Raw genomic sequence first — 23,873 nt, forward strand, 5'->3', positions numbered from 1 at the left:
TAAATGACTTGCCATTCCTTATTAAGACCCACCATGATATAGTATTGTTTGCAGACGACACCTCACTTATTTTCAAAGTCAAACGACAGCAACAAGCTTACAATGATGTAAACAATGCTATTTCAAAAGTAGTAAATTGGTTCAATGTTAATAATTTACTGTTAAATGAGAAAAAGACTAAATGTATTAAGTTTGTCACTAGTAGTAACGTAAGGCATGTGCAAACAAGTGTCATTGTGAAGGATGAGGAATTGGAATTAGTTGATAGTACAGTTTTTCTTGGTATAACTTTAGATTCTAAACTCCAGTGGGGTCCCCATATTGCTACTCTTTCGAATAGACTGAGCTCTGCAGCTTTTGCAGTGAGCAAAATCCGTCAGTTAACTGATGTGAAAACAGCTCGATTAGTATATTTTAGTTACTTCCGTAGCATTATGGCATATGGTATTTTACTGTGGGGCGGTGCTTCAGAGATAAATACCATTTTTGTTCTGCAGAAGAGGGCTATTCGAGCAATATACAAAATGAACCATAGAGACTCACTTAGAGATAAATTTAAGGAAATTGACATAATGACAGTGCACTGTCAATACATTTATGAGAATATTCTGTACGTACATAAAAATATTGTAAACTTTAGGAAAAATTGTGAAATTCATAATATTAATACTAGAAATAAACATAAGCTCGCAGTGCCCTTCACTCGGCTCCATAAAATTAAAAAATCATTCATGGGTAATTGTGTAAGATTTTATAATAAACTTCCAAACCATATTACTGAATTATCTATTAATAAATTTAAGAATTATGTAAAGCGTAAACTTATTTCTAAAGCTTATTATACCACACAAGACTACATGAATGATATTACAACGTGGGATTAATTGTTATTCGAAATGATTATTTATTTATTAGGTATATTTGATTATTGATGAGGAAATGGATATTCCGATGTAATACTATCTACTTCTTTTGTCACTTATGCTTTTTTTTTTGACATTTAGATTTTATTCTAGAAATTCTAGACTAGTATTTTTTTATACAATCTTTTTAATGTTTGACGATCCTTTTGTGAAATTTTTAGTGTTAAATTTGATATGTATAATAATCCAATTTTATTATGGAATAATATTAACATCAATAAATTGCTCTGATAATTAGATTAAGATTAATTACGATTCATAAGAGCTTGTTGCTAGGCCTACATGAATAAAGTAAATTTTGTTTTTTGTTTTTTGTTTTGTTTATAAGGAAAATTGCTCATTAAAATAATAGTCGAATATAGTCTGTAAAAATAAAAAAAATAGTTGTCGAGTGTCCGGGAGCGAACATGTGACACTCAATGATATGATATCACTCCTATTAACTGTCCATTGTTCTCTGAATGTATATTTTCATATCATAATCCTATTAAATGAATCCCATTGCATACGTCGATTTCATTATGCGAAAGCATAGAAATCAGTATCGTTGTTTGGTGTCAAATGAGCTTAGAGGATTAATTATGATGGAATCCGGGGCACATTCGCGTAACGATTGAACGAGAGCCTTTAGAGTGTTGGTTGGGCTGCCTAGGTTCTGTAGCGCTTCAGCCATGTTTGCGGAGGCTCGACCTGATGCATTTGCAGCAATCATACGCAAGAAAGCGGCCTCATTACTGCGTAGAACCAGGGATAGCACAAACAGCATTCTAAGGATGATTGCTGATCACGTTTGTTGTCTCATAATGATAAATTTAATTAAATTAATTAAGTCTAATATAACTTTTAAGTATTAATATAGTTTTTAAGCCTTATAATATGTAATACTAACACAATGGGATCTCTGTTATCTTGAATTAAATAAATAATTGAATTGAATTGAATTATTCTTTATAGTTTGACGTTAGAAATAACACGTCTGAAATACGAGTATCATATTATAGGTACAGACGGTACAGTCACCTGCAATAATATGATAAGCAACGAAGGCAACAAAAATATCTGACAAGATCTTATTTGTAGCGCAATGAGAGCGCATATATTTTGGCGGCGTTTGTTGTGTAACATATTATTGCAGGTGACTGTACATCGCACTCTCAAATTATTCAAAGTTACTTAGGTACTTCATGGGTTACTTAATTCGCTGCCCCAATATTACAGGGTTCTGTTACATTTTCAAGATAGTTGAAATTCGACTTAATGTCACTATGACAATGTTCAAATTTCAGTTCGATAAAAGTGAAACATAGAACCCTGTAATATTGGGGCAGCGATTATGTTATGAGCGAACTAAGAATTCAATGTCTATTTTTATTATTTCGTTAAGTACCTTTTTTATAATTTTGCACATTTGTTTCGTTAAAATTTCGAAAAAACACATTTATTTGGTTAATTGGATCTAATTACTGTTAAGTGAAAACAAACAGCAGTGGGCGAAAAGTGTTTACGTTATTTATTATTTGCTATATTTATGTGTATATAAAATATAAATACAGAAAAGCATTAAAAATTCGATAGTTTTGTTAAAAGCGTGTCTAATTGTAATTATACTTCGTTTTTTTAGGGTTCGGTACTCAAAGCGTAAAAACGGGACCCTATTACTAAGACCCCACTGTCCGTCTGCCTGTCAGTCCGTCCGTCTGTCTGTCACCAGGCTGTATCTCATGAACCGTGATAGCTAGAACAGTTGAAATTTTCACAGATTTTCACAGAGACTAAAATTGACATCGGCATAAAATAATGATGTACCCATTTTATCGAATCTTTTGATAATACAATGAAAAGCTTTACGAAAATACGTGTCCTAATATACTCCAGTTTCTTGGCAAGTTTGCGGCACTCCACTATTCTTATTAGTATTTTATTTTATTGCGACCCTAATTAAACTGTGATGATTTGTATCGTTTTTGTTAATCAAAATTTATTATTTTATTTTGGCCAGGGGATTATTCGCGGTTACTATGGAAATATTCCAAGAAAGAATGGGATTTTTCCCGGAAGTAGTTCATCATGATCATCAGTATTTAAGAGCTATGCTCTTGTCGGTGGAGTAATCGCCACTCTTCTTTTTGCTGGGCCAGCCTTTTAACTCCCTCGTACGACACGACAGAAACTCTATCTTTTATTTGGCGTCTTTTCCCCTCAATCTTGCCCTCCAGGATGTTTAAAAAGAATCTGTCGTGGCGTATCAGGTGGCCAACCATCTTGCCCCTTCTGTTAGCTACTATGTCTAACAGGCACCTTTTCTCTCCTGCCATGCTCAGGACCTCCTCGTTCGTCTTCCTTTCTGTCCAGCTAATCCTTAGCATCCTCCGCCAACACCACATTTCAAAGGCCTCTAATCGCTCTCTGTCCCGTTGTGTCAGTGTCCACGTCTCACACGCATATAAAGCAATGCTCCAGATATACACCTTAACTATTTAAGCGTTTTTTCACATTCTCACGGAAGTAGTTATAAGTAGGGAATTTACTTTGGTATAAAACAGGTACCTAGGTATATTCCGACACGAAATTGTAGAAAATTATTGAGGGCGCCACTTCCTACGTAACTGTCACATTTTTGACGTAATGCTTAAACATGACAACAATTTAGTATAGGATTTTTAGTGCCATTTTATTCAATTTCTAATATTTTATGTCGCGCTATATATTTATCTAAGTATCTAAGTATATGTTATGGTCCAAGTGATAAATCGAGCATATTTCATAGTGCTCGGGCATTATGAAAAATTACCAATATGAGATGGCAATTTGATAATTACTATTCAAATAATGAGATTGCCCGGGCATTTTACATAATGTCTGTCACCTATTGACCAATTTGATAATTACTATTTAAATAATTAAATTACCCGGGCACTTTACATAATGCCTATCACCTATTGGGCAATTTGATAATTACTATTCAAATAATTAGATGTCGACTACGATAATAATAGGCGTTTTGGTACCAAAACTGATGTATGGTGTGAGCCCTCTTTGCTTACTATAAGTCTCTATGGCATCACGAAACAGTGGTGTTCCGGGCCTATGGAAGGCGTAAACGGAGCCGAAGCCAACATGTAAAGGCCCTGTTGAAGCTTTATTGTAATGAATGAATTAATGAAAATAACTATTTAAGGCAATAAGTGGCACATAGATACGAGTAAATACCCTAAGACTAGTAGACATAGGAACAAAATAATTTAAAATTTTCAAAGCTTTTTTTTAAATTTTCAATATTACAAAGTGACACAGTCATACTAATATATTGTGTGAAAAACTAAACAAACTAAGTATACCAACGGATGAATAGGCGCAGAAAAAGGGTTAAAGAGGTATTCCCCATTGTATATATGGATATTACGTATAATTTTATGATTGATATGCACCGTATCTGCAGTACTGTTCCATAAGTCTCGTAAAATAGGTACTGAAGTAGAACTGTGTCACTTTGTAATATTGAAAAATTAAAAATTAAATTTTGAAAATTTAGAAATTATTTTCAAAATTGCTTTATTTGCGGTTTCTCTTTGAAATTGGGTTCTTACGGCTTCCACTAGTATACTCTGATTGGTCAACGCGTGTCACGCGTTTGTTTCCTTCCCCGCGCCTCATACAATCTAACTTTATTATCAAATTGCCCAACGATCACTTAACAATATTCATAATGACCAGACAAATAATGTGATAAATAATGAAGTTTAGATAATAATTAATCACTTGGCCCGATATAGCTAGTCATTATTCATAATGCCCGGGCATTATACATTATGCCCTCATTAATCACTTGGTCCATAACATAAATGTACACAATTTCAAAGTTCCCTTATTTTCCCTTCATTTTCCCAGAAATGTTTCCGGGAGTCTTCACTGGCGGAATCAACTACCCAAACGCAGGTACATATATAATTTTATTTATAACCTATAAAACTTTTTCTCAAACATGCTTGGAAATGGTCGCATATTGTTCGTAAAATAAAAATGCAAAGTGCCCAACTTTTTCTTTTCATATTTAAAATAAAAAAACTCATTGGAATAAAATTGGTTTTCATAGAAAAAATTTACTCCTAGGAATAAAATAATCGTATAAAATTCAATTTTTTATCTGCTGCGTTATTTTTTTTAACCCTGCGATTGAATATCAAACAAAATCAAATCCAAATGAATGGTATTAAATATTTATCATCCGAAATCATCATTTAAAAGTCAATTCTACCAGCAACCATAAGAAAACAACTCAAAATTTGCATTTGATTACTTTGCCTCACATGTGAATAAAATGCAACTTTGCTATCAGTTTTTGAAGTGCAGAGTAAGCCTTTCCGAGCTGGTGTGGTGAAATAGTTATTTGTTTTACAAGGGGGCAAAGTTGTTGTTTAACCGCTCGTGCTAATATTGATACCCGCGAGCAAGCGAAAGATTCCAAAATTGAACCACGAGCGTACGCTCGTGGTTCGTAAAATGGAATCTTGAGCGTTGCGAGGGTTTCAAAGCACGAGGGTTAAACAAAATTTGCCCCCGAGTGAAACACATTATTTTTCACCACACCAACCCGAAGCAAATATTAAATGTAAAATATCAAACAAAATGAAATCAAATCAAATCCAAATGAATGTTATTAAATATTTATCATCCAAAATCATCATTTAAAAGTCAATTCTACCAGCAAATATAAGAAAACAACTCACAATTGCCTCACATGTGAATTACTCATAGCAAAGTGCAACTTTGCCATCCGTCTTTGAAGTGCAAAGTAAGTCTTTCCGAGCTGGCTGGTGTGGTGAAATAGTACATTATTGTCGAGGCTCGGAAGTAGCTACTTGCAGGCTGAGGATTCGTTTTAAACGGACGACCTTGGGAGTCCGTTTAATTGAATCCGAAGCCAGCAAGTAGCCTTCCAGCCGAGTCATATATAGTGCTTTTCTCAAAAATGGTGCAAGAAATATAAATATCATAGAAATATTTTACAAAAGCAACGTTCTTACGTATATATTTTCACAGAAAAAAGTAGAAACAATTGAAAAAATTAGCTTTGCCGCCTTTTTATTTTTTTAATAAAAAAATAGAAGTGTATTTTTCTGCCGAAAATACGCCAACCTATTTGAGACAGCTAAATAGTCGCGGTACTAATCATCTGTTTGGCTGTTTAATGGGCCTGTGCCTTCATTTGATATGGCCATTTCAACTTTTAAAAAGTTTGGAACTCGACAAATAATGGAATTTGTATGCGACATTGCAGTCCCAAAATCGAGACTGCAATGTTTTTAACTTTTTAATTTTTGACTGACCATAAACTACGCGCTTCGCGACCTATTTTTTAAACGGCAAAGTCGACTTTGCCTTCCATTTTTGAGAAAAATACATTAAGACCTCGACCAGTACAGTCTGTTCGAAAAGCGAAGAGCCGTGGAATGTATTAGGCCCCATACATTTCACGACTTTTTTCTTTCCGCACTGACTCTACCCGAACTGACCCGAACCATGAGTCACTGACAGTGTCAAAACTGACATATAGGTACGTCTACGTAATTTACTTTCTATACATTTCTATACATCTTGGACGCAATAATATGCGAGTACGAGCGAGATGCATAGAAAGTAACTTACGTTCTCGATAGCGTTTATGTTAGTGCCAAACTGGTGGTAGCCACACTGTTCATACTATGGAAGAAAAGCCAAAATGCAAACCCCTTTTTTTAAACGGTTTTTAGCGTAATTCAGTAACCAACCGAAAATCAAGAAGCCATCCAGGTGTGGGCCATATAAGTAGGTACTCTATGCTCAAATGTACAATCATGATTATTAAACATGACATTAATATCAAATCACTTACCTCTAATACGGTTTACTTTTGAAATTGAACTATTTTTATTTCCTCGCATAGTTATCAAAATATCTTGGTTCAAGTTTTTATACTATTTGCTTAGCCATTTTGAATTAAATGTCATTCTTCTTAATATTTGATCAAATATCGGTGTTTCTAGTACCTAAATTTGGTGAACTCACCCAATTTCTTTGACCAAATGCACATTCATCTAAAGATATTGGACAGATGGAATACCACCCTAAAGTTTATATGTACCTACCTATCTCAATTTTCTTATTCTACCTTTACTTACCTATGCATACCTATGCGTACTTATGTATGATCAATAAATCGACTACTTCTAAAATGTACCTTAACTACCTACTATTTTGTCCACAGAAAAGATGCCTCGTAGCCCTGGTACTGTAAATGCAGAAAAGATGCCTCGTAGACCTGGTACTCTAAATGCACACAAGTTGCCTCGTAGCCCTGTAAATAAATACAGGACACGCCGCCGCAAAAAGGTAACATAAATATACGAACTATTTTGTGCTATTTTCAATAAATAAGCAAAAATATAGTTTTCATTTCTCACGCTCTGAAAGTGGGTCATTGTTGTTTTCCGAAGTGTGCAGAAAGTGATTTGCGTTTCAGCTCTAGAACGTTTCACTTTCTAAGTACCAATTTTTTATACGATAAGCAATTAAAATTTGGTTTTTATGATTTGTTGTACAATTTCCATTCTGATTCTCTACATTCCATAAATAAATATGCCTACACTTTTACCTAAATAGTTAATTTAAAATAAATACCCTCAAGAAACACTATAAAAGTTTATATTTACTTAGTCTTGTTTTTTTTTAAACACATGGATTTTACTTTCCACGTATTAGAAATGAAAAGTAGAGTGTTTAACTCGGGTGAAAGGCATCATTTCAGCCTCGGACTATTGTCGCTCTCTTCTTGTTCGAGCGCCAAACTACCTCGTCTAAAATGAGTGCTCGATGGAAAAAAACATCCCTTGGTTAACACATCCTTTGTTAAATATTTAAAAGTCACTTTTAAGTTTCTCTATTTAGAGTATTTCTTGCCTTTGGCCTCAAAGTAAATCCTTCAAAAACTCAGAGTATTATTTTTGGAAGTTCAAAACTGCTATCGAAGATCGACTTCAATACCTACTCTATCTCCAGTTTATTTTGATGGCGTTCTGATCCCGTAAGCGCAGCGAGTTACAAATTTAGGAATCCTCATGGATAGTAGTACCCTATCATGGGTATCTCAGGTTGGCGAAGTAAGCAGGAGAATGTTTGCAGCAGTGAGCTCTTTTAGAAGGCTACGAAATCTTCTACCAGTTCCGACCAAGACTGCGCTTGCCCAAACCCTCCTTCTCCCCATTTTGGATTACGCTGACGTTTCATATCAATATTTTGGATGTGCTCAAGTTTATTAAGTTGCTAAGTTACGTTATACATATAAATATATATATATATCGTGATCTAACGGAGGAGCAACTTAATAAACTTGAGCGCATCCAAAATATTTGCATCCGGTTCATATCTGGGTTACGCAAGTATGACCATATTTCTCTTTTTCGGTCACAGCTCAAGTGGCTGCCTATTCGTTTTCGTCGTAAATTTCATATTCTGTCTCTCCTATATTCTTTTCTTTTCCTTCCAGCAACTCCTCGCTATCTCAAGGAGCGTTTCAATTATTTAAGTTTGTGAGGCTGTCGCGCAGTCTGCTTCTTTCCGTTCCGTCTTCTTCTTCAAAGTTTTATAACACTTCTTTTACCTTTCAAGCTGTCCGACACTGGAACTCTTTAGCAGTAGGCATTAGACGCGCTCAATCACTTGCTGCTTTCAAAAAATTACCTAAAAAACATTATTTATCTCTCCCCTAGTGTTTGTATAGTACATACACAGTTAGTTATTGTTACTCTGTGGCTGACATGCTGCTCTCATATTTTTAGCAACGAGTATATCCCGGTTTATTTTATATATATTTATATGTATGTTTATGTATGTCTATTTGTATTTCGTATATTGTATGTTTATTCAATGTGATTGTGTGTAAACGTAGCCTCCATAATGTTTTTGCAACACCTACTTTTTCGAATATTTCTCTGTTTCCGCTACCCAAAGGTTGTCTGGAAGAGATCGCTCTTTAGCGTTAAGACCGCCTGTTGTCTGCCTCTACATTTAACTAATTGTTCTTTTCTTTGTATCTTTTAATGAGGTGTGCCAATAAAGAGTATTCTATCTATCTATCTTTAGTCTATATGTAGTACGAACACTCCAAGTTATTTATAAATATGACGTCATTCGATATTATACTTTTCACAATGCCTGACATCAAAGTTCAATTTAACACATTCGCTGCGTTACGGGAAGCATTTGGCCGTATTTGACTTGCCGCCCATTGATGAAATATGACCTCGCCGCATAATGCACGCAAAATCGCAATAGGTTTTGAATCTTATAAGAAGAAGTTAATTTAGTTTAAGTTAACACATTCGCTGCGTTACGGGAAGCATTTGGCCGTATTTGACTTTCCGCCGGTGCGGCAGCTATCTGCGCTTGTCTTACCCCCGGTGCGGCAGTGGTTTTCGTGTGAGTAAGAAAAAGATGACTATTTTATTAATGCGACAATTCAAGACTATGACATCAATATATTGAAAATTACCTACTCTAAACATAGTGATTTACTCTAAAGACAGTAATTTTTCCACTTTTAAATTTATTCTAACCTTAATAGCATTGCGCAGACGTTTCTGCTTGTTAAAAATTAATATTACCTACTCTAAAAGTCCGATCCCTTTTTATACAAATTTGCTAAGGACGAACCCTGGGGAACGCCGATATCGATATTCCCGCCATCAGATTTAGTGCGGCCATTATGTATAGCAACGCATTGGTGCCGCTGGCGCAGGAAGTCCAGCATTAACTTAAGGCTAGGGCCACGAATACCAATATTTTCGAGTTTTTTTTCAAGTACATTGTGATTACAGAGGTCGAATGCCCGTGTCATATGACATAATATTATTGCGACGTGACATTGGTTATCTTTAGCCATCAGTATATTTTTTAGAGCTTGACGAATAACGTCTAAACATGATTTATTTTTCCTATACACGTATTGTCTGTCACTTAACAAGCTGAAATTTTCTATAAACGTTCTTAATCGGTTTGCTAAGCCGTATTCAAAAAGTTTAGCGATTGCAGGGATAATGCTTATCGGCCTATAATTTTGAAGGTCATCTTTATTCCCTTTTCCTTTGTAGATAGGCACTACTTTTACATTTTTCAAAATACTAGGATATGTTCCAGTTTTTATTTAATAATTAAATATATAAACTAATTGTGATAAAATTATCGGTAGGCTTATCTTTATTAATTTTATAGAAATGTCATATATGTCACATGTATTCTTGCATGCTACGCCTTTGGTGACTATGTTATACAATTCAGTCTCTGAGAACAATTAATGCCTGTGATATTATAAACGCCAACACAATTCCGTCTCTTGAGAATATTATAGCCTCGGAGATATGTAGGCTACAAGGTTGGTTTTCCGCTAATGTTTTAGCTTTAAACCTACACAAAACCCAAGTGATGCACATAAGCCTAGGGGGTAGGCCCCCGCGCCCACTAAGTGTCAACGTGGACGGCGCCGTCCTTCCTCAGGTAAATAGCACCAAGTTTCTAGGCGTGACGTTGGACGCGGCCTTGAAGTGGAACGTGCATATAGAAGTTGTGTGTGGCAAGTTGTCTGGTGCATGTTTCACATTGAGCAGATTGGCCCGAATCTTGCCCCACCAGCAGCTAAGGACTAGCTACTTCTCGCTGTTCCATTCGGTGATGTGCTACGGTCTAGAATTCTGGGGCACAGCTGCGGAATGGCAGCGTGTATTCATTTTACAAAAACGTGCAATACGGATTATATCATATGCTCCACATGGAACCCCCGCCAGGCAACTCTTCATAAATTGCAACATAATGACACTCACGTCACAATATCTATTTTACATAATTAAATATATTAGAAGTAACATACACCAATTTCCAATAAAAATATTCAAAAGTGCACGTATTACACAAAAACACAAAAATATGTTGAACTCGACATGTTGTCGACTTGCTAAATCCAACAAAACGGTATCTGTTGCGGGGCCAGGTATCTATGACACCGTAAAATTGTGAACCCGTTAGTTAATAATCTAACGTAGGTTAGGTTAGGTTAGGTTAGTTTGTAATCTCCCTAGCGTCAGTTTATAATTTACTGACGAGTGTTTACAATTTTACGGTGACATCTATAATAAACTACCCGACACCATTAAAAATATTGAAAATGACCTGACATTCTACTCCGAATTAAAAAAATGGCTGACTATAAATGCATTTTATGACATGTCAGAATATAATAATTATGATTTAATCGTAACTTAACTTAATATTTTATTTATTTGAATTGTATTGATTATTTTTATATTGTTTTATTTCATTTTAATGAATTGTAATTTAATTGAAATAGACCTAATTAATTAATAACCCTTTTGACATGTAACTTTATGAATAAATGAATATGAATATGAATATAATTATATGAGGATGAATAATATTTGTTTTGAACACGTATCTGCAGACACGATGACGATAATAAATATTTTGTCGATTATAAAAGTCGTTATCGATTCATTAGTATCCCATCACTAACTAGTGCTATATACGGCCTGTGCGGCAAGGGAAGTATATTCCCGTAAAATTAAGGGTCTTGAAAATGCCTATAACTTTTGTAATTTTAGGATATAGTCTATTGATTAGAATGAATTTTAGTTCAAATCTATAACATTCCAGGTCTATAGGGACCTTTAAAGTCAGGACATGGTACGGGAAAATGTAGGTCATGCCGCATATTTGGTTTTCTCAATACGGGAAGTATATGACTCGTAAAGCACTGGCGGTAAGTTTGGGTTTTGCGCTGCCGCACCGAATGTGTTAATATCCTTTATTATACGTGGTGATTTTTTCTATTTACAAACATGACCCAAATAATTAAGTCACAATAATAAATTACTCTCTATAACCGTCAGCTACCATCATTTTGGCACTGACATACTCGTAAGAACGCTAGCGTGAACGTAACATACTTTCTAAACATCTCGCTCGTACTTGCCAGTGCGAGCGAGATGTATAAAAAGTAAATGACGTAGACGTTAGCGTATATGTCAGTGTTTATGTCGGCGGCCGATCGTAAGATCAGGCATATCGTGAAATTCCTAGGCATATCGTGAAACGTGAAAATCTTTGACTCCTTCCGTGAGTCAACGGAGCCCCGCTACGCGGGGCTCCTATTTCTGGACAGTTTGCCCTTCGGGCATCTGAAGCAACCTAACGAACCTATCCTACCTATCTATTGAATTAATGTGACTATCGTCAAAACATTACGCAGGAACATTACGATCTGCCTGATCTTACGATCGGCCGCCGACATTTACACTGTCAGTGTTAAAAACGCATAATTGTTGCAGGGAATGATTAAAATAGAAAAACCAAGGACGTGCAAGTTTATTCTGTTCATCCTTAACCTTTTTGGGGTGAAAACACGTCGCGAAGACTACTGGCAGTGAGGCTGGGCCGGCTACATAGACGTAAGCAATTTGAACAATATGGATTAGATGGTAAAGTTGCTTTTTAAATGAGCTAGAGTTAGACCAAGAAAAGTCTGCAGTGATTTTGATAGCCCACGCAGTGCAAGTGTTATTTAATACGTCATAATTTCACAGAAGTTGGACGTTTAAAATAACACTTGCACTGCGTGGGCTATCAACATATCTGCAGACTTTTCTTGGTCTAATTCTAGCAACTCTTAGGTACGCCCTCATTGCGGCTCTTTAACATTCTCGAAACTGATCATTCGAAAAGATTAGAGTCCTTAAAAGATAACTCAAAAAATTGTGTAAACGAATTGTCCTAACATGAAATTTAAGGGTAAGGTACACATCATTCAATCACGCCTATTTCCTAAAGTGTTCATTTAGATGAAACCTAGATTTTTATTGACGAAGTCTTTATCCGATGATTTTAAGTTGAGCTTAAAAGTCAATAAAGGACTAGGCTCGAAGCTTAAAAGACTCGGAACTGCGGATTGAGTCGCCGGTGACCAGTCGACAGTACGTAACTGCTCTTAGACTCGAAGGACTCGAGTTCCTGCCAACACTAATTTTTCCTGTGGATAAATCCAGTTGTCTCTTTCAGGGTGCCATGGAGAACTCACTGGAATACTCCGGGAGATCCTCAGGAGTACATATAATATAGTACATATTTTAAATCGTGTGTAAAAATATGGATATGGATACATCTGTACGGCCACCACCAGTACAGATACGTCCCAGTCACTGACAGTGTCAACCCTGACATAATACGCTAACGTCTACGTTATTTACTTTCTATAGGTACATCTCGCTCGCACTAATATGTCAGTACGAGTGAGACGCATAGAAAGTACACACATATTAGTGCGAGCGAGATGTATAGAAAGTAAGTTACGCAGACGTTAGCGTATATGTCAGTTTGACACTGCTAAGCTAAGGCAGTCGTGGAACCTAAAGGGGCCCACTGATTAACAGTCCGCCGGACGGTATCGGCCTGTCAGATCTTCGGAACTGTCAAAATTTTGTTCTAACTGACAGGCTGATACCGTCCGGCGGACTGTTAATCAGTGGGCCCCTTAAGGCTAATGTATACTTCTTGTAGGTCAGTTTGGACTTAATCGATGGTCTTATTTTTTTATTATTTATATCAACTTTAGCTAAAATTATATAAAGGGTATATTTGGCTAGGTACCAAATACCAAATATAATATTTAAATATGTTTATGTTATTGGATTGATATTTAAGTTTTTATTTTTTATAAACCGCCAATCTGGTGACAAGTATGTACATACATTATTGTTCTAAGCAATCTCAAGGTTTGTAAGACTTTTTATTATTATGACAGTAAAACCCATAATAAAACAATTTCATCAAATTTTTTATGTATACATTTTTATTTTCATTTAAAACAAAGACATTTCAAACATTCGTCCGCCATACGTAAATATGATGAAAATGAACAGAAACCATCAGTTAATTCCTAACTAAGTTGTTTCATTGTCCAACGCTTTGTAGTAGTATTTAGTGAGTGATGATGATGATGATGATGATGATTTAGTGAGTAGTGAGTAGGTACATTGTTAGCACAGAAAAATAAAGTTTTATTGATCTGAAGCCATGGTACTTTTATTCACCTATTAAACACGTGCCTTAGGCTGCTTAAAACATTTTTCACCACACCAGCTCGGAAAGGCTTATTTTGCACTTCAAAAAATGATAAGAAAGTTGTATTTTATCCACATGTGAGGCAAAGTAAAATTATGCAAATTATGAGTGATAGAATGGACTTTTAAATGATGATTTTGGATGATAAATATTTAATAACATTCATTTGGATTTGATTTGATTTCAATTTGTTTGATGTTTTACAGTTGGTATCTTCCTTGCGATAGTGTGGTGACAAATGTTGTGTTTCACTCGGTGGCAAAATTTATTTAACTCTCGTGCCTTGAAACCCTCGCAACGCTCAAGATTCCACTTCTCGAACCACTCGCTACGCTCGTGGTTCAATTTTGGAATCTTTCGCTTACTCGGGTATCAATATTAGCTCAAAATGTAAAACAAATAACTATTACGGTTTTCCACCAGGCGGTCTAGCATACGAGTAAGTTGCGTTCTCGCGCGGAAGTCCATACTTAGGTACTTGAAGTCGCTAGATGTATGGAGTCGCGCGCGTGAACGCAACTCATGCTAGCTGGTCAGAGATGAGCGAGTATGCGTAGCGAGAAATGTTTTTATTAAGAACCAATAGAATCACTATACGATACATAGAGCGAGGAAAACAAATGAAGTGATTCTATTCATGGGTGTTTTCTATGTATCTTATATACTTACGAGTAAGTACATACATTTATCTATATAAGTATGTATATCGTCGCCTAACACCCATAGTACAGGCTTTGCTAAGTTTGGGGCTAATATCTATTGCCCCCTAATATTTATTGATTTATTTTATTTATTTATTGCGTTCTTAACAAACAAGACGTATGAAGATAAGTATGAATGTACGTAATACATCTCAAGCAACCTAACGAACCTATCCTACCTATATATTGGTTTGATAGACTATCGTCAAAACATTACACAGGAACATTACGATCTGCCTGATCGTACGATCGGCCTACGACATCTATATGAGTAGATAGGTAATAAGGTAAATAATCTTCAAAATAAGTTGTTTGCGTGGACACAAAATTAATAAAATGTATTTACTGTACATATTTCTGTACTCGCCCCCTTTGCAGGATATTACGTACATATATATATTCTGGTTTATGTTTTAGACAATAAGGGGGTCCCATTTGACTCGACAATAATAAAATTGTTTTCATAGACGTAAGACTCATTTTCGCCTGACAAGCTTAACGTACATGGAGCCATCGATTGGTCTCGCTGACAGTTTCATGGGATGACATCACTTTTTTTCAAGATGGCGCACGTTAGTTAAGCAGTTAGGACAGTGGGGTGAAACTGGACCTTTCGGGAGCTCTCGGCTCCGTTCGGCTCAGCGTTGCTACGAGCAATTATTATAGGGGTGGCAAAACTCGACGGAATATATATGTATAGACGAAGGTCTTAATTAAAAACGGCTTAGGTAGGTTATAAAAGTACACATTATTTTCGACACATATCATTAAATGTTATCCCATCTCCATAAACATTAACCCAATACACAATTTTCCGCTGTAAAAAAAAATACGAATTAGACTACTTAGGCTAGGAGGCCGTCAAACAAAAGTACATTAGTGTAGAGGCCGGGAAATAGCAATTTGTCTATGTCATAGACTTACAAAATCAGATCTCATAGACTCTATGAGATCTGATTTTGTAAGTCGATGCGAACTGAGGCCGAGAAAGAAGATGAATCCACAAATTGCTATTTTCTGTCTATATACAGTATATACCTACAGGGTGTAATCGTTAAGTGTTTTGTTTAATTCCGTAAATATAATGTACATATATCAAAAATATAATCTGACATTGAAAGTATATTTTCCAATAAGTAAAATTACATCAATAGCTTTTATAGTACCTACATAAAAATATATGGTACTACTTTCCCGCACTAATGCGGGAATAAGTACTTTCCGTGCCTATGTCGAAAATTTAAGGGCCATAAATAAAAATACCTACTATAAAACGTTGTATGACACGTGCCAATAGGTAATTCGCAACTCGTGTCGATTTAAAACACTCCCTTCCTAGTTTCCGTACTTGTAGCGTAAATAAGTACCTACCTATTTAATATGTGGAAGGCCGAGCTCTGCTCGGAAAACATAAAAACTCAAAAATGCGCGTTTTCCCAGAGATAAGACCTAACTAGATCGATTTATCGCCCCCGAAAACCACCATATAGGAAATTTCATCGAAATCGTTTGAGCCGTTTCCGAGATCCCCGAAATATATACATAAATAAGAATTGCTCGTTAAAAGGTACTAGAACAACAACGGCGATTATTTATTGTTATCAGTTTCTAGATTTTGTTTGTTAATGTATTAATTTTCTAAGTTTTTCATTAAATGTTTTTCAACCAAAATAAGGTACCACACTGTCGGTTGTCGATAAGGTTGATTTCAAATTAAAGCTATATGGAAATAGCGCCTTATTCACAACCAACAATAAGTACCATTTTGGTTGAAAATTACACAAATACAGCCACTTCCATCACTTTATTTACCTGGCTTAAATCTATTTTCATCCCGTAAAGTATAAAGGATGACTCACGTTAGACCAGGCCGTGTCCGGGCCGGAGCTTCCGGCGCATCGTTTTCTATGGAAAGCATCATGTGATCGCCTGTCATGTCATAGAAAAGTAAGCGCCGGAAGCTCCGGCCCGGACACGGCCCGGTCTAACGTGAGTCATCCTTAATGGTTCCATACAGCTTAAATAGTTGTGCCTTGCGCGCCGTCATTGGCAGTGCATTGAGTTTCTATTTCATTTTATTTAATATATTTTTTCATGAAAATAGCTAGAACATGGCTGTTTTATTTTATAAACAATACCTATTTTAATAAGCTTTCCTCACAAAGTTGTTAAATATTTAAACACAAAGTATAGGTATTTTATGTCGCATTATTTATCTAAGAATTTTTTAATCTGATTTATGTCGTGTCGTGGCTATATAATAGGTATTGTTTTCGATTGCTACATTTTTATTATTAATTTTGTGAATATTTTATTAATGATGGCATTTTAAATAAACTTGTTAGCAAGAATATCGATAATAATTTATATAATTTAAGTCTTTCGCTTTGCTTATTCAACAAGTAGCATTCTGCAGCTTATAAAAACTAATTAATAACATCATTTTAAGGAAATTAAGCTTTATGCCAAGTAATTTGCAAATTTTAAAACACAATGCGAGATTATAATAAATATGGTAAATAATGAAAAGCAATTTTCAATAAATATAAATATAATATATAATTATAATGGTACTGCGCTATGACACAAGTAGTGCTTTTAATTCTTTTTTTATACCTACATATAAAAAATAGTAACATTAATTAGGTATGTAGTTAAGTAACCTTCGCTAACCTCAAAACATGTTATACCTAGTAGCGAATATTAACGTTAAAACGGAAAAATATAGTTTCACTGCCCACTCACCTATTTTATGATTTTCATCTGTCGAAGCACTTTTGTATTACCAGACACATTATATAAAAATACACTTATTTATTCACAAAACCACTTAAATCATTATAAAATAGTCCAATAGGACACCACAATAAACTTGTTTAAAAATAATTCACTGTGTATAACACCGTCGGTAAACGTATCGAAAAATTTGTGCGGTAGGCGAACAACACCCGATTTTTAAATGTATCAAAAAATTATTGTAAGGCTATTTTACTATGAAATTCTGTCTCCTTGGCTTTTGGGTGTTGTATGAAGACATGCGCAACAGACTAAAATTTGCTGACTGCGCAAGTAACAGAGAGAATACCACAGGAAATGGCACCATCTTATATCGATCAGCGGCGAAATTTGGAACTAAAATCCTATACCGAACCCGCCCTCCGACATATAGACGCCAGCGACCCCGCCGCTCGCAATACTAACCTGGTTTACTTAAACTCTAACCAACTTTTACCTTGCTGCCAGACAATCGATTCTATCAATCACTATCGCATTCCGCAAACGCTATAAGGTTTACTTTTGCGTGATTTAAATTTAGTTAAAGTTTAACATCAGCAGAGTTAAGGTGGTATAAGTTGTCAGTTTCAATTTGAAGAAAATGAGCGTCTAATGGCTTTTCACATGTTGAAAACTAAGTATGCCTTCTTATAGTTGACAGCATGTGTTATGTTATGTGGGATGCGACATTAAGTACAGCCCAGCCAAGGGGATATTTAAGTAGATAAAGGGAACATGGAGACGACAGGATAGCTGACAGGCCTAAACACAAACAATGCCTAAGTGCTTGAAATATTGCCAGGAGGTCATGCGTAAATAATAAACTTGTTTGTGTCTTTATTATACAAGGTCACCTACACTGTAAGTATATATATATGCCCAGTAAATATCTGAAATAAACAAAAACACTTAATAATTAACGAAGAACACGAAGGTGTTCATATCATACATAATTATATGAGGCGTTAATGTTAAATAACTGCCATCTACAGTACCTACACTATTTTAAAAACAATTAGTTACTTGCAAGTAAAATTGCAAGGCATTGGTCAAGAAAAATAAAAGTAGATTGTTAACCATGCCTTTCACCCGAGTTAAACACTCTACTTTTCATTTCGAATACGAACATTTTTTTTAAAACATGACTAAGTATACATTTTTATAGTATTTTTGAGGGTACTTTCATAACAATTTAGGCAAAAGTATCGTTATTTATGAAATGGTGAGTTAAATATCAGAATGAAAATTGTATAACAAATCCATTTAAACCCAAATTTCAATTGCTTATCATAAAAAAAATTCACAGATTTCGTGCCTCACACGACTATCGAGCACATTGGAAATGAATCTACGGAATTCGAAAAAATATTGTAGCTGAGCGACGAGAAAGTCTGGATAAGGAAAAAGTTACAAAATAAAACTACAACGTTGAATGATAATTATTTTATTCTTAGACTAACACAAGTATCCTGGACATAACGCATGTGAACAAACAAATTGCAAAATTTCCACACGCGTATCCAAGTTTGAATAATTGTCGCCGTGGCGCATAAGTATAGGTACATATTTCATTTTTCGATTAATAAGCAGGATATATTAATGTTCAAAGTACAAGAAAATTATTACACGGCAAATCCGTAGTCAACTCGAGAAGTTGAAGCCGAAGATCGGCAGCGGCCCATTTGCTGCAAGATATGAAATTTTCTTGACAGCAGTTTGACGCGACGAGAGATGACCATAACAGCGTTTGTCTATGTTGCACCAAACCTGAGTTCCAATAGGTACTACCAGGGTTCAGCATCAGCTATCTTGGGTAATGCTCTACCATGTGCTCATCATGACGAATCGGGTGTCCAAAACAGCGTGTGCCTATGTTGCACCAAACCTGAGTTCCGCTAGGTACAACCAGGGTTCAGCATCAGCTCTATCTTGGGTACTACTCTCCTAAGTGCTCATCGAGACGAGTCCGATGACCAAAACAGCGTGTGTTTATGTTGTATTAAACCCGAGCTCCACTAGGTACTGCCAGGGTTCAGCATCAGCTATCTGCTAGCAGCCGCCAGCAACATGCTGAGGTGAGACCATTTCGTGGCACTTTTTCTTTTTTATGTTTCTCTGTATAAGTTTTTATTTTGTGTTTCTCCCTCTCCCTCTCCCTCTCCCTCTCCCTCTCCCTCTCCCTCTCCCTCTCCCTCTCCCTCTCCCTCTCCCTCTCCCTCTCCCTCTCCCTCTCCCTCTCCCTCTCCCTCTCCCTCTCCCTCTCCCTCTCCCTCTCCCTCTCCCTCTCCCTCTCCCTCTCCCTCTCCCTCTCCCTCTCCCTCTCCCTCTCCCTCTCCCTCTCCCTCTCCCTCTCCCTCTCCCTCTCCCTCTCCCTCTCCCTCTCCCTCTCCCTCTCCCTCTCCCTCTCCCTCTCCCTCTCCCTCTCCCTCTCCCTCTCCCTCTCCCTCTAACTCTCCCTTTCAACTTTCCGAGATAAAAGGGGATCGCACTTTTTCGTGAAATCGGACTTAGACGTGCGCGCCGGTCGAAAAAAATCGGGCGGCGGCGCGCCTCGAAAAAATCCACGGCGGCGGCGTAACGCCGGCGGCGTAACGCCGGCGGCGTGGGATTTTTCAACATTTCAATATTAAAACGTATATAATGAAAGCCACGCTTAACCCTTAAATCGACAAGGGAAAAGAATCTCAAAAAACTGTGTTAGTATCATTTTTTAGTGTTATTATCTTATTATGTGCTTTCACCCAGCAGATGGGATCTGCAGTCAGCCCCAAAACAGTTAAAGAAAAAGAAAAAAATAAAATAACAACCTGACTGTAGAACAAACGAAGCTTAAATAATAATAAAATCTTATTATGTGGTTGTTTATTGTAGAAAAATCATAAAAATCATCTATTTATAATATTCGAAAAAACATAGGTACCTATGTCAAATATGTTGGATGTTGCCAGGTTCAGTGTAAATAAAAAGATACGCCGCATAATGTAAGACGTCCAGTATTTTGGACGGTGCCGAGTATACATACCTATACTTTATGTGTATAAGGTTTTTTTTGTCAAATTCATGTTTTTTTAAATAAATATAGAATAATTGCATTCTTTAATTACAAATACACTTACTGATAATGTCAAGTCAACTTATGTTAATATGAATTTAAGTAAAACTCATTTTTTTTCCAAAAACTATATAGCTCGTAGGTGGTAAAATTTTACCAGTCATTGACGTCATTTATTAAACTTAGCGGGGTATCGTAGGTTGCAGCAACATCTGAGCAATGGTTTTTACAATAATGCATGCAATTATATAAATATTTTCGTAAGAAAATTGTCAAATTAAATCGGGTCTGTCTCTTGATGTCTTGATGAACGCACAGGAAAAAAAATCCGTAAAAATATTTTTATCTATTTGGTTCATTACGTTGTAATACGACAAGTAATGACTTTTTAAAACGTTTTGTAACACCTAACATCCATCTGTTTAATTTATTTACCATAAAAATTACTAGAATATTTGATAATTTTACTCTTCGCATACTTGGCAATGTCCAACATACTGGACTTAGCAAAAGTGCCGTGTAATTGACAACGGTCAAAACACTGGACATTATACTTTGTAAATGTGTTTTACCCATACATACAACACATTTTTATGTATGATTTACATAAACTACTGCCACATAAGAAATAGTTAGTATGGTGTTGGTGCGACATAAAATAGTAGTAGAAATTAAATTATACATATAACCAAAAAAATTCCGTACTAAATTATTGCCATGTTTAAGTAAGAAGTATTTTACGTCAAAAATGTGTGAGTTACGTAGGAAGTGGCGCTCGCAATAATTTTCAACTATTTTTTATCGGACTATAACCTATTACATATTTTAACGCTGCATAATACTGTCTTATAAAAAAATATTCGGCGCGAATTTTAAACTACCGGCGGCGGCGGCGGCGCGCTGACTCCTTATGGCGGCGGCGCGCCGCGGCGGCGCGCACGTCTAAATCGGACCCTATACTGGAGCGAACGAAAAGACATTTCCAATGTCAAAAATTGTACGCAGGGACTTAGGAGGATCGAGGCGTTTAAAAATAAGACCCAACCACACCTAAAGGGGAAACTAAATCAAATATTGACGTGAAACGTGAAGGGGTCAATTGCAAAAAACCGGGCAAGTGCGAGTCGGACTCGCGCACGAAGGGTTCCGTACCATAATGCAAAAAAAAACGTAAAAAAAAGCAAAAAAAAAACGGTCACCCATCCAAGTACTGACCACTCCCGACGTTGCTTAACTTTGGTCAAAAATCACGTTTGTTGTATGAGAGCCCCATTTAAATCTTTATTTTATTCTGTTTTTAGTATTTGTTGTTATAGCGGCAACAGAAATACATCATCTGTGAAAATTTCAACTGTCTAGCTATCACGGTTCGTCAGATACAGCCTGGTGACAGACAGACGGACGGACGGACGGACGGACAGCGAAGTCTTAGTAATATGGTCCCGTTTTACCCTTTGGGTACGGAACCCTAAAAGTCTTAGTAATATGGTCCCGTTTTACCCTTTGGGTACGGAACCCTAAAAACAGATTTAACGAAAAGTGTTAGAGCGTTTTCACATTGCCCGATCCAATATCGGTTATTGGATGGAAGTAAAATGTATAACGTATATGTTTCTCCGTATTTATTTAAATTGCTAATAAAACGATAGGTAACGCAAAAAGGCGGTCTTCATGCGGCTGTCTCTCATAGGGGCCATCCGACATTCTATATCGGATTACATTCAGTACTTTGGAACGGTCCTAGAAATCGGTACGCGGAAGTTTGTGGCACTAAAGAATAGTTATTTGTTTTACAAGGGGGCAAAGTTGTTGTTTTACCGCTCGTGCTAATATTAATACCCTAGTAAGTGAGAGATCCCAAAATTAAACCACGAGCGAAGCGAGAGCCTTTACCAGTTGGTGTGGTGGAAATACAATTCCTGTTCCATTTTTTTAAGTACAAATTTATGTAGGTATCCATTGCTCTCGTCCATATACATATAATATGCATTAATATTTAGAACAAAATTCCAATATATAGAAAAAAATAAAAATTTACAATATTATTAACAAAAACTTACATAATCAGTAATCACTACACCTTATAAAACAAACTCCGCCGCGTCTATCTGTTTGTGTGTTTGTGTGTCTTCGCGATAAACTCAGAAACTACTGAACCGATTTCCATTCGGTTTTCACCTATATAGAGTGATTTTTGAGGAAGGTTTAGGTGTATCATTTATTAACCCGTGCGAAACCGAGGCGGGTCGCTAGTATTTAATAGAAAATAGTTTTTATAATATGCAAAGGTTTTTTGAAAGTTAAATTTATGTTACCTATAGGTATGTATTATAGAAATGAAAAGGAAGATATATCATGAATGTTAAATTTCCATATTTATATTGAGATTAAGTTATTTATGTTACGTAATAATTATTAGTTAAATAGTAAGTTACGTTACGTACCTACTTAATTTGCAGTGCCCTTACCTTACCTTAATTCATAGCTTGTTCACCATTCTCATGTACCTAAGTCCTAATAGTGGGGCAAACCTTGGCTATTCGGTGATACGTAGTTATCCGGTGATAACAGTTTTAATGTCTTGTAGCCGCGTTACCTGGTAATTATATTTCTTGAAACCATATTACACCACATTAGTCAGATCCATGGTATCTCTTAAACATTGTTTTAAGCAATAAAATTACCGGGCAACTCGGCTATCCCTTCGGGTGGCAGCACCTCCGGTTGAACGGTAGGACAAATGGCGCGGCCATTTTTTTAAATATGCCTCGGCGTGGCAGAGGCCGCGAGAAGGTTCGGTCATAACAAGCCCGTAATTGGCAGAGACCGTCTCGCGGCCTCTGTGCGACGCTGCATTTCGCGCCTAAAATAAAACCGTTAAAACTATGCCCTGCTTGCTCACTCTTGCAAGATGCATTCGTCAATAAACAAGGATGGTATTCCCTAACGGTCGAATTCCCGCGTAAAACAAAGTTTGTTAGAAATGACGTGATGTTCCTGCCCACCTCGCCCATTACGCGCCGACCGTCGTCGAGCCGCGAACATTCAAACGGAATACGCACTGATAAAAAGTGAAATAAACTGTGTGAATCGTGTTAAATGTATTGTTTTGTCATAAAGACTGCTTTTTCTACAATCAATTGTTTTATTTCGTAACTGTACGTATTTTTACATGAAAGTAGAATAAAATTGGTAATATGAGATTAGAACAAGTGTAGCATAATTCACATAAATAGAATAGAATTCATTGGTATACAATCA

The 23,873-nt window shown here is 36.1% G+C and overlaps 3 long non-coding RNA genes across 3 annotated transcripts in view; 2 read left to right on the forward strand and 1 right to left on the reverse strand.

Annotated features, from left to right (window-relative positions):
- LOC134804167 (uncharacterized) overlaps positions 1-23,873 on the forward strand; it is a 194,915-nt gene that overhangs the window by 83,850 nt on the left and 87,192 nt on the right. The gene's annotated exons all lie outside the window — the stretch shown is intronic.
- LOC134805036 (uncharacterized) lies at positions 7,213-13,224 on the forward strand. The gene is made up of 3 exons (XR_010146237.1): positions 7,213-7,292; positions 12,296-12,415; positions 13,023-13,224. It is a non-coding gene; the product is annotated as an uncharacterized LOC134805036 (long non-coding RNA).
- The window catches only part of LOC134804157 (uncharacterized), a 460,972-nt gene continuing 451,438 nt past the window's right edge, over positions 14,340-23,873 (reverse strand). The window contains exon 2 of the long non-coding RNA XR_010146079.1: positions 14,340-14,466. This is a non-coding gene — a long non-coding RNA (uncharacterized LOC134804157). The remainder of the gene's footprint in view (positions 14,467-23,873) is intronic.

Source organism: Cydia splendana, chromosome Z (genome assembly GCF_910591565.1).
Source record: "Cydia splendana chromosome Z, ilCydSple1.2, whole genome shotgun sequence".
NCBI classification, from domain to species: domain Eukaryota; kingdom Metazoa; phylum Arthropoda; class Insecta; order Lepidoptera; family Tortricidae; genus Cydia; species Cydia splendana.